This window comes from Chrysochloris asiatica, unplaced genomic scaffold (genome assembly GCF_000296735.1).
Source record: "Chrysochloris asiatica unplaced genomic scaffold, ChrAsi1.0 scaffold00023, whole genome shotgun sequence".
In the NCBI taxonomy this organism is placed as follows: domain Eukaryota; kingdom Metazoa; phylum Chordata; class Mammalia; order Afrosoricida; family Chrysochloridae; genus Chrysochloris; species Chrysochloris asiatica.
The window spans coordinates 26,266,800-26,276,304 of NW_006408541.1; positions in this window are offsets into that span (position 1 = coordinate 26,266,800).

Here is a 9,505-nt window from a genome sequence, read left to right on the forward strand (position 1 = left end):
AAAACAGCAAGACTAAATAAAACTATTCCGAGGACAAAACATTTCCTCATAATATTGTACACCAAAATGAACTATTTTCAGTTTTTCAAATTCAATTCTAGTCCTTTCCATCTCCATCTATATTTGAAAGCATTAAGTTCACATTCTGATTTTTTTCCCATTTAACATCATACTGTAAAGTGGCCTCTATGTTTCTTCATTTTAATTAAAATCTAGGTCCAAAAGACTAAAAGTGCTTTTTAATGGTGAACATGGGATTGGTTTCTAGTTTTGGTTGTTGCAGATAATGTCAGTGGAGTTTGTTGCCAGACTCTGGAATTCCAGGGGGCACACTCTTCAAAGGGCTGTACCAACAACAAACTCTGTGTATAGTTTGCTCTGCCTCTCCTTGCTACCACCACCCCCATCCCCACACTCCCATAGCCTGGGAACCTCTTGCTCTGACCTGTGCCAACCCTAGCAACAGAGGGCCATGGGCCAGGGAAGGAGACACAGGAGGCTGTAGAGAGGATTTTGAATGCTGATTTTAATTTTAATGTTCAAAGTTATGACTAATCAGAAAAACTGTGTTGGTTTTGCTTGAGAAGAGGGTGCCTGATATTAATTCAAATACTTCTTGCCCAGGCTTTTGATTGTTTTCTTAATTATTATTGAGCATTTTCACTAAGAACATTGAATCATGAAATTCCAAGTCACACAGCCCATTGCATCTCTAATTATAAAAAAATGATTTCAACTTCTGCCCCTCCTGGGGCACTGGTTATAGATGAGTCAGCAGCTTCACCCATCCCTGACTCTTCCATTTCCTGGAGAAACCACTGGACTTAACACTCCTGGGAAGTGCATTGACCTCTAGGGAGACAACAAGCCCACTCTTTCTTCAGCTCCATGGCCTTTGAAGAACCATCCTTGTATAGAACCTGAACAGAGACGGTGTTTTCCAGAAGCTCTGATGAAGTAACTCCTAAGAACTCTCTCTCCATCAAAGAACAAATCCAAAGCTATCGCTATCACTGGCAGCTCCTGGCCAAATTCCATCTTATTCACTTAGAGATTGTTGGTGAGCTTGCTAGAATGTTTTCTTCTGTTAGCACAGGGACCCTTACCCAGGATTCATTCCATAGAGATGTTGGGGAGAGACCAGAGTGACTATTTTGCTATAGAAAAAAGAAAATGGTTTTGGAGTGGTATGACACATTTTAGTAGTTAAAATTGGAAGTAAGGAAAATTTTGGGGCATTCGTTTGAGGAAAAGTAACTAAAGAAAGAAAGGGGAAAAAGGGAGGAGTTCCTAGAAATGCATGTGGGGAGGTATTTTCCATGGAAGTTTATTATGAAAAGTTGCTCTATTTCTAAAAGTGTGGAACGAAGAAGGGAGATGGAATCCCATTACAGGGGTTATTATTTGCCAGTTGCTACATTTCTTTGTGCTTTTTCCATCACAATGCATTTAGCTCTAAATTAGATCTAAAAATTGAAGTCTGGGATTACTTCATAATAACTTTGACTCAAGTCCAAATTCTTCATTACAGCATTCAAGAACTTCCATCTACAGCTTCTGGTTTACCCCATAAGATCCATTCATTGCTATTGCCTGTGGCTTCCCTACACTTTCTCTCCCAAATGGCTTCTTCACCTTACTATGTACACCAAACTTTAAATAAATTTCAACATTAAAACAAATGGCTTTTCTCCTTCCTACCCTTACTCTCATTTATGCTATTGAAACCCTACACATCATTTGGTGGCATACTCAAGGTCCATTTCCTAGTGGAAATTTCAATTTTGTTGAAGAGTCTCAGTGCCAGAGTATAAAAGTCAGTCCTGCCACATATTTAACATGTGTTACTGCTAATCTCAAGATCAGTAGTTCGAAACTACCAGCTGTTCCACTGGAGAAAGGAGAGGCTTTCTGCTCCCGTAAAGATTTACAGCCTTAGAAACCCTGTACAGTGTCACTATGAGTTGGAACCAACTCCACGACACATAATAACAACTTAACCTCTCCAAGCTTACATTCCTTCATTGATAAACTAAGGAGAATCCCTCCCTTAGAGAGACACTGTGAGTTTAAGAGGTCTTAAAAGCATGTATGCACGGAGATATACTTGTGGAACTAAACAACACTTGAGCAGTGACTGCCATAGAGAGTATCTTGTCTTCTGCATCTAAAGATATGGTCAATAGTTAATGATGCTGTTACTTATATTATGAGTTTTTATTCTAACACTGATTGAGTAACTATTATTTTTCCTTCTCTCAACTGTTTATGTTTGTGATATTCATTTTGGTGCTTAAGGTTGTATTACCAATAAGCATTTTTCTTACTGTGTGTGTGTTTTCAATAAAAGAGGACGGGCTCTCTTCAATCAAACTCCTACAAAGTATGTAGTATGCATGCTATGTTTATTGAAGAAGCAAAGGGAGGGAGGGGATGCAGGGTATGAGGAAGGAAGAGATGAGGGAGGGGAGGAGGAGGAAGATAATAGTCTTCTTTGCTTTTCTCCTAATCTTCCTTTCAGGGCTCAGAACATGCAAATCTCTGTCTGCTTACCAATAGAAATTACTTCTTGATAATGACTATCCCTTTCCAAAGCAAGGAGGGAGAAGACCACACAAAGTTAAGCCAAGAAGTAGAAATAGATCTATGTAGACCCCAAAGTCAAACTAACCCCCAGAATCTATAGTTTTCAGAAAGATGGTCAGGCCACTAGCAGAGGTCTAATAAACAAACAGTATCAGGAGAGCACCCCTGGAACCCTACATTCTCCATCAGAACTAGAGGTCAGGCAGTGGGGGGGGGGTAGGGTAACCATCTTAAGGAGACTGATTTCATCAAGTTCAGAGCAGGGACACAAACTTGAAATAGATTTGTACCTGAGTGATCCAAAAGAAAACCAAGAACTTAATACTTTTGGAATTTTGTTGGTTCCAGACTTAGAGGCAAAAATGAACCATGTGCCCAGAAATGGACATTAAGTAACCTTATTGCCAGGATTAGGAAGATTGTGATGTGCCATGGAGTCGGCTATGACTCATAGCAACACTATACAGGTCGAGGCTGTAAATCTTTACAGGAGCAGAAATCCTCATCTTTCTCCTGAGGAACAGCTGGTAGTTTCGAACTGTTGACCTTAAGGTTCACAGCCCAATTCATAACCACTACATATTGCCTCATAAAATTGGGCATAACACCTCTGCATTTGCAAAGGTGAATGCGGCAGCCAATTACAGTCCATACATGTTCAGTTTATGAACAAGGGTCAGTATGTGTTTACATATGATGCTTTTTCATGTATGTCGGGTTTACTTTACAACTTTCTAATGCCTAGTAATACATGTGAATAGTTATAAATTGAGCAGTCATAGCTTAGGGACAACTTGACCTCTTGTGACAGGAATTAGACACAAGAAACAGGCCTGAGATAAGGTCAGAAGTAGGTAACCAAGATGACAATTTCATTTGGCTACCCAAAATGGGGGGCGGGGAGCTACAAAGGCAAGAAGTGACTGACTTACAAGCTTTCAAAGGGAGCCTAGATCCAGAGGGTGAAGGGGAAGGTAGACTCTCCACAGTATCCAATCTGTCTGGGTGGGGCTGATGAAAGGAGATGGGGATAGGACTCTTGTGATACAATAGTGAATAATTGCTATTAGGACTGACTGTGAGGGTTGGAAATGTAAAGGTAGACATTTTGTAGCAAAGGGAGGGGAGTGGTTGGTTACAGACCAGGATTGGAAGTCCCTGGGACCATCAAGGGAGAAAAGCAGCATGTGGGACCCTACCCAGAGAAACAGTGGCACCAGAGATGGAGGCAGACATGATGACATGGAGAGATGGAGTGACTGGGGACTCTAGCTAGACCCAGAGAGGGAGGACTATGCAGGCTTGTGGGGTATACCCTTTGGTTGTTTGATGATGCACGGAGGGGGTTGTAATCGTGGCAATGAAATGATATACAATAGGATGAATGTAAAGTTAATGTTCTACCATGTCAACTATCACATAATTCCCAATAAAAACTAAAAAAAAAAAGATGGCAATTGGAATTTGGCTATTTTAAGAGGAAGAGGGGAGGAGGAGGAGAACCAGTGACTCAGTGGTTAAAGTGCTTGACTGCCTTCCAAAAGGTGGGTGGTTCAAACCCACCAAGAAAGAAAGGTGTGAGAACCTACTTCCCTAAAGATTACAGCCTTAGGAACCCTGTGGAAACAATTCTTCTCTGTCCTGTTGTTGTTAAGTGCTGTTGAGTCAATTCTGTCACATAGCAACCCTGTGTAGTATTTCCAAGGAGTGGCTGGTGAGCTTGAACTGCTGACTTTGTGGTTCAAACCAACTTTGCAGTCCAGTGCATTAACCCACAGCACCACACCAGGAACCCCACTCTGTCCTAGTGGGTCACTATGAGTCATAACCTACTCAAGAATAGTGGGTTTGGTAATACATTGGAAGACAGAAAATGAGTTGAGACGTAAGCCACCATCTGGGAGTGGTGCTTTTGAGTTCTGAGAGACTAAGAGCAGAACAAAGTCAAGAGATGAGATAACAGAAAACAGATGGATCAAAGCTGGGCCTAAGAATCACATTGTTTAAAGGCCAAACTCAGTAAGAAAAAGGGCAGAAAGGAAGATGCAAACCTCAGTCCTGGGTTCAGCTTTCCCTCGTTTTGTAGCTTGATGCACTATGATCCTGTCACTGATTATCTGAGCGGAAGCCAAGAGCTGTATGGCATTTGCACACAGAACAAAGACCACCTTAATCTCATCAAAGGCTTGCCCTCCAGTGTACAACAATAAGTAGGACTAAGTTACAGATATGCTAGCTTTTCTTGGTCCCAACAGCATCACTTAGTTGTTTAGTAATAGCCTACACCCTCCCACAAACACAGCTATGGACGAAACCCTAAGAGATGAATATCGTTTCTGTTGCCTTGTTCGGCCAAGTCCGATGTGTGCTTGGGAAATTCCAGTTAGTAATGATCTCAGCGCTTTGGCTAATTGCGAAATTGTTCAATTCACATTGAATTTAACCTTATGCCCATTTTAACTTAATTATTGTAGTTATTAAGTGCTGTCAAGTTAGTTCTGACTCATAGAGACTTTGTATAGGGTTTCTGAAGAGTGACTGGTGAGTTTGATCCACTGACCTTGTGGTTAGAAGTCCAGTGCTTATCCTGGAACTTCTTTGACATAATATTGAGGTTTCATGCAAAAAAAATAATAAAAATTCCAGATCAAAACCATAGCTCTGCTTGTTTCAATGCACACAGGCACACCTGTGATTTTGATGGAACCACGTTTGCAATGGAAGACAGAAAGAGGATGAAAAGGAACCAAGGCTAAGATTATCACATGAGTGAAAAAGAGCTTGCCTCTCCCCTAGGGCATATTTCCAAAGCTTGAACACCTCTTTTACAGACTTTGAAAGATCTTCTGGAGATTTGTGCAAGAAATCAGTCCTGAGGCAAAGAGAGTTCTAAAATGCCTTGTGTAACTCAGGAATAAAAAATATTGTTCCCCTAAACTGGGGGTGAGACAAGAGATGGATTTGTACAGTGAATAACTGCCTAAATACTTCAAGCATTACTGCCTTCTCCCCTCTTTGAAGAACAGGAAGTAATAAATCAGAAGATTAGGGATTTACTTCCATTTCAAGGTGCCAATAGCCAAGCAGGTTAGCTGGCTCCATGCCCAGCTTTTACATGCTGGGGGCGGAGCTAGAGGAAGAGAGGCCTCCAGTGCTTCCTGTGATACTGAGGACTGAGTAGTTTGGCAATCCAAAATAAAATAGAGTTATGAGTACTTCCCATTGAAGTTCAGTGGATGACTAGGCGGGGCAGGGGGGTGGAATCAGAAAATGTGAGTCTTGTGTCCCTAGGACTCATAGGAAAATCCCCCTTGGGATCAAAGGGGCTTGGTTTCTAGATCATCTGGGTATTTGGAGAAACATCTCTTTCATTGACTTGGACATTACAGCCATTACAGGCAGTGATGTGAGGATACTTGGGAAGGGCCCACTGGGAAGCTCCCTGCTATGGAATTCCAGCAGCTTTTGCATTCCATTAGGATGTAAGTGAAATTCCACATTTCCCAGATTGAAAGCCTATCTACTACTCCCACTGCCCACCTGCAGCCTCTTGTTGGGTTTGATTCTGAGCAACAGCATTCACCCTTCTGAAGACAAGTCCAATCCGTTGAGCATCAATGAACGTCTGAGACAGTTAAAAGCAAACTGAAAAGTAGATTAGAAGCTCTAACTAGTGAGATCGGCTCCCCAGGCTTTCTGAGGTTCAGCAGAAAGGAATCTTGCTCTGTCTATAAGCCAGGGTCCACCCTGTCTCTAGGGAGCTATCAACCAACTGTGTCCCATTCCAGGGGTCAAATATTTGTGGAGACAAGGGTGTGGGCAAAATTATGCAAGTGCATAAGACAATCTCCCCTCTTCTGGAGACAGGAAGTCATAGCATGTTATCATAGGTTACATGTCCTGATTTTATAGGGGTCCAGTCTAGACTGCCTTTAGGCAAGGCTCTGTGGTCCAAGGTACCTTTTTACTCCATCCCTAAGCTTTTTCTTGGAGCCACTCATTCATCTGCATATTATTTGTGGAGCTCTAAATGCCCTTTCCTAACTCAGGGATATGAACAGTCCTGATGCCCAGTCCGCTACTCCACACTGCTCTCCTGCTTCCACACAGCCTTTCAGTCTCAGGATTTCACAATACATTCATTACTCTAAGCCTAGTTGTATCTTGCTCTCTGATGTGAAGGTTTGGCCCACTGCCACTTTACTCTGGACTTTGCACATCTGCTTTGTCTTAACCCACTTGCAGATCTGGCTATGAGAGGCTTCCCCTTGCATTTGCCCTAGGAGACTGTAAAATCAAGTCTCCTAGGGCAAATGCATCACTTATTGGCTGTGTAAGATTTGGTAATTCTTTTAAACCACTCTCTAAACCAGCATCATGCCCAGCCATACTGGAGATGGTGGCACTGGGAAACTCAGCAGTATGGTAATGTCTTCATTTAATATTTTTATGTTGAGGTCATAGTGCATTTTTTGCTTCAGTTTTGAATTTTCATAATATTGCTTTAAAATACTATTTGTCTTGATTACTGAGATTTTTGGTACACCTTTGCATTTTACTTCTGAGGCTAGTCCCCCACTCAGCTCTGAACTTTTGTTTCTTCATCAGTAAAAAAGGGGTCATAATACTATTTATGTTCTTGTGGGCTTTTTTAAAAAAGTGTTTTTAATAGTAAAGGAAACTGTATGTAAGTTACAAGGGACTTCAAATGTGTGTAAGTTACAAGGGACTTCAAAAAATCAGTGGAAAGATTTCATTCTCTTCTCATTCCATTTTCCATGAAATCTTTGAAGTTTCCTCATGTTTAGGAAAATACCTGGCATATACTGAGTGTACACATAGAAACACACAAAAGAAATTTATTAACCTGGTGCCATACGGCGTTGTTTTGTTATTGTGGCTACTGTGCTGTATTTCCTTGGAATGCTACTCAAGTCCTGTAGACTTGAAGGAAGAAGGGAGAGTAGAAGTTTTTATCTTTATATCTTTCCACAGCTCTGTAGTGTTTTGCATATAATGATTCCTCAATCAAAGCTGTTACTTCTTAATTAGGGTATTGAGATAAATTATTTCTAAGATCCATTCCTTCAACTGGCTCCTAGAAATCTATGATTACTTTCATATCGCCCAATTCACATCTTTCATGCAATATCCCTTTGATAGCATTCCTTCACTTAGATTTGCTTTCAATAATAGCTGGCTCTTCCCCACACCTCCTAGTTCAACATTACCAACATACATGGGATGGCCAATACATCTGGGAAAGAGTTCCAGCTTCCAGATTCTTCAGCCCACTGTTCTGGCAGCATTCCACAAGCTCGTCTTGGGAAACTGTAGTTGATGACTGTGGAGGGAAAACTCCATCCCAACACCAGCTGGCAAACAGACCCTGCCCTAGAGCCCCTGAATGAGTCTCTAGCAAAAGTTCTCAGTAGAGATGGCTGAACTGTGAATGAGACTGATGTTTTCTTTAAGTCCAAATTATTGCTATATACATGTGCTTCCTTAATCGTACATGTCTTTGGCATCAGTAAAATCCCAGTGACTACCCCAAGGTTCCCCAACAGTATTTTTTTTCCATCCAACACCACTTGTACAAATAAGTCAGAGAACTGTCGTTGAGAAAAACGGCAGAGTCTGGTTGAAATTAAAAGCAAAAAAGTTTTATTGAGAGGCAAAGCAATTTGCAAATTAAGAGTCATAACTTACAAAGGATTCTGAACCAAGAGTTCTAAGGTGGAGACAATCGAAAGAATTTTAATAAGAATACAAAGAGCGTCAATGAAAAAAAAAATCAGTGATTGGTTGACATTCTGGAAATGGTACAAAATTAGGTGAGGGTACATTTTATCAGTAGAAAATGCTATACATTTCTAAAATCTTTATATGTAAAGACAGAAAGGATTTATTAATTGGGTACATCTGGCCTTAAAACAGTGATGAGACCTCTTTATGTTTTCTCAGGGAGGAATAAGTAATTCTAGAGTTTATCATGAGTTAGCCTCTGTTCTGAGACTTGGACCCAGTCTTCTGGGAGAATATATTCTTAAACAAGGAACGCATTCCTCTGTAAATTGCTTAACAAGTAATGATCTCAAGATACAGTGGAGAGTTACAGACAGACTGCATTCTCAATGCAGACATTACTTTGGCTTCAAAATGGAGTTTTGACCTTAGGCATTAGCACAGCCACTAAGTCAAGAGCCTCCAGTAATTTTACTCACTTCTCCCTTTTGATCATGAATATCATTGGAAAGAGATTTCTTGGTCACATCTTAAATTTTCTGCCTTGCTGTGATATGAGTCTCATCTTCAAGGTGAGTTGGTTTTCATTATTTTCTGATAACCCAGAAAAGGAAATTCATGTTTAGAAATACCTTTTCTTATTGGATAGCAGTCTGTCTCTACAGACATTTGAGAGCCCACACACTGTAATTACACAGCCATTATACATTAAATAATGGGTTAGGAGAGTAGCAAACTGGACTAAAACAAAAATAATTCTCCTAAAATGATGAGGAGGCCATGCCTATGATAAGAGGTCAAAGTCATATAATAATTGTTTGTGTTTTTTCAAAATACATGATTCTACCCATCTCATAGGAATTAATTTAGTAGCTTTCCCAAATATATTAGACACACTCAAAGATGTGAAGTCCATGTGTAACACTGTAGGATAAGCACCAGCCACTCCTAGAAAGCCCTATACAGGGTCACTATGAGTAGGAACCAACTCAATGGCACTTAATGACAATAACAACTCAAAGGTGTTGAGTTAAATTGAAACACAGCACATGGTAACATGTTACTAATTCTGTTGTTGTTGTTGTTGTTAGGTGCCATCGAGTCGGAACCGACTCATAGCGACCCCATGCACAGCAGAATGAAACAATGTCCGATCCTGGGCCAACCTCACTAC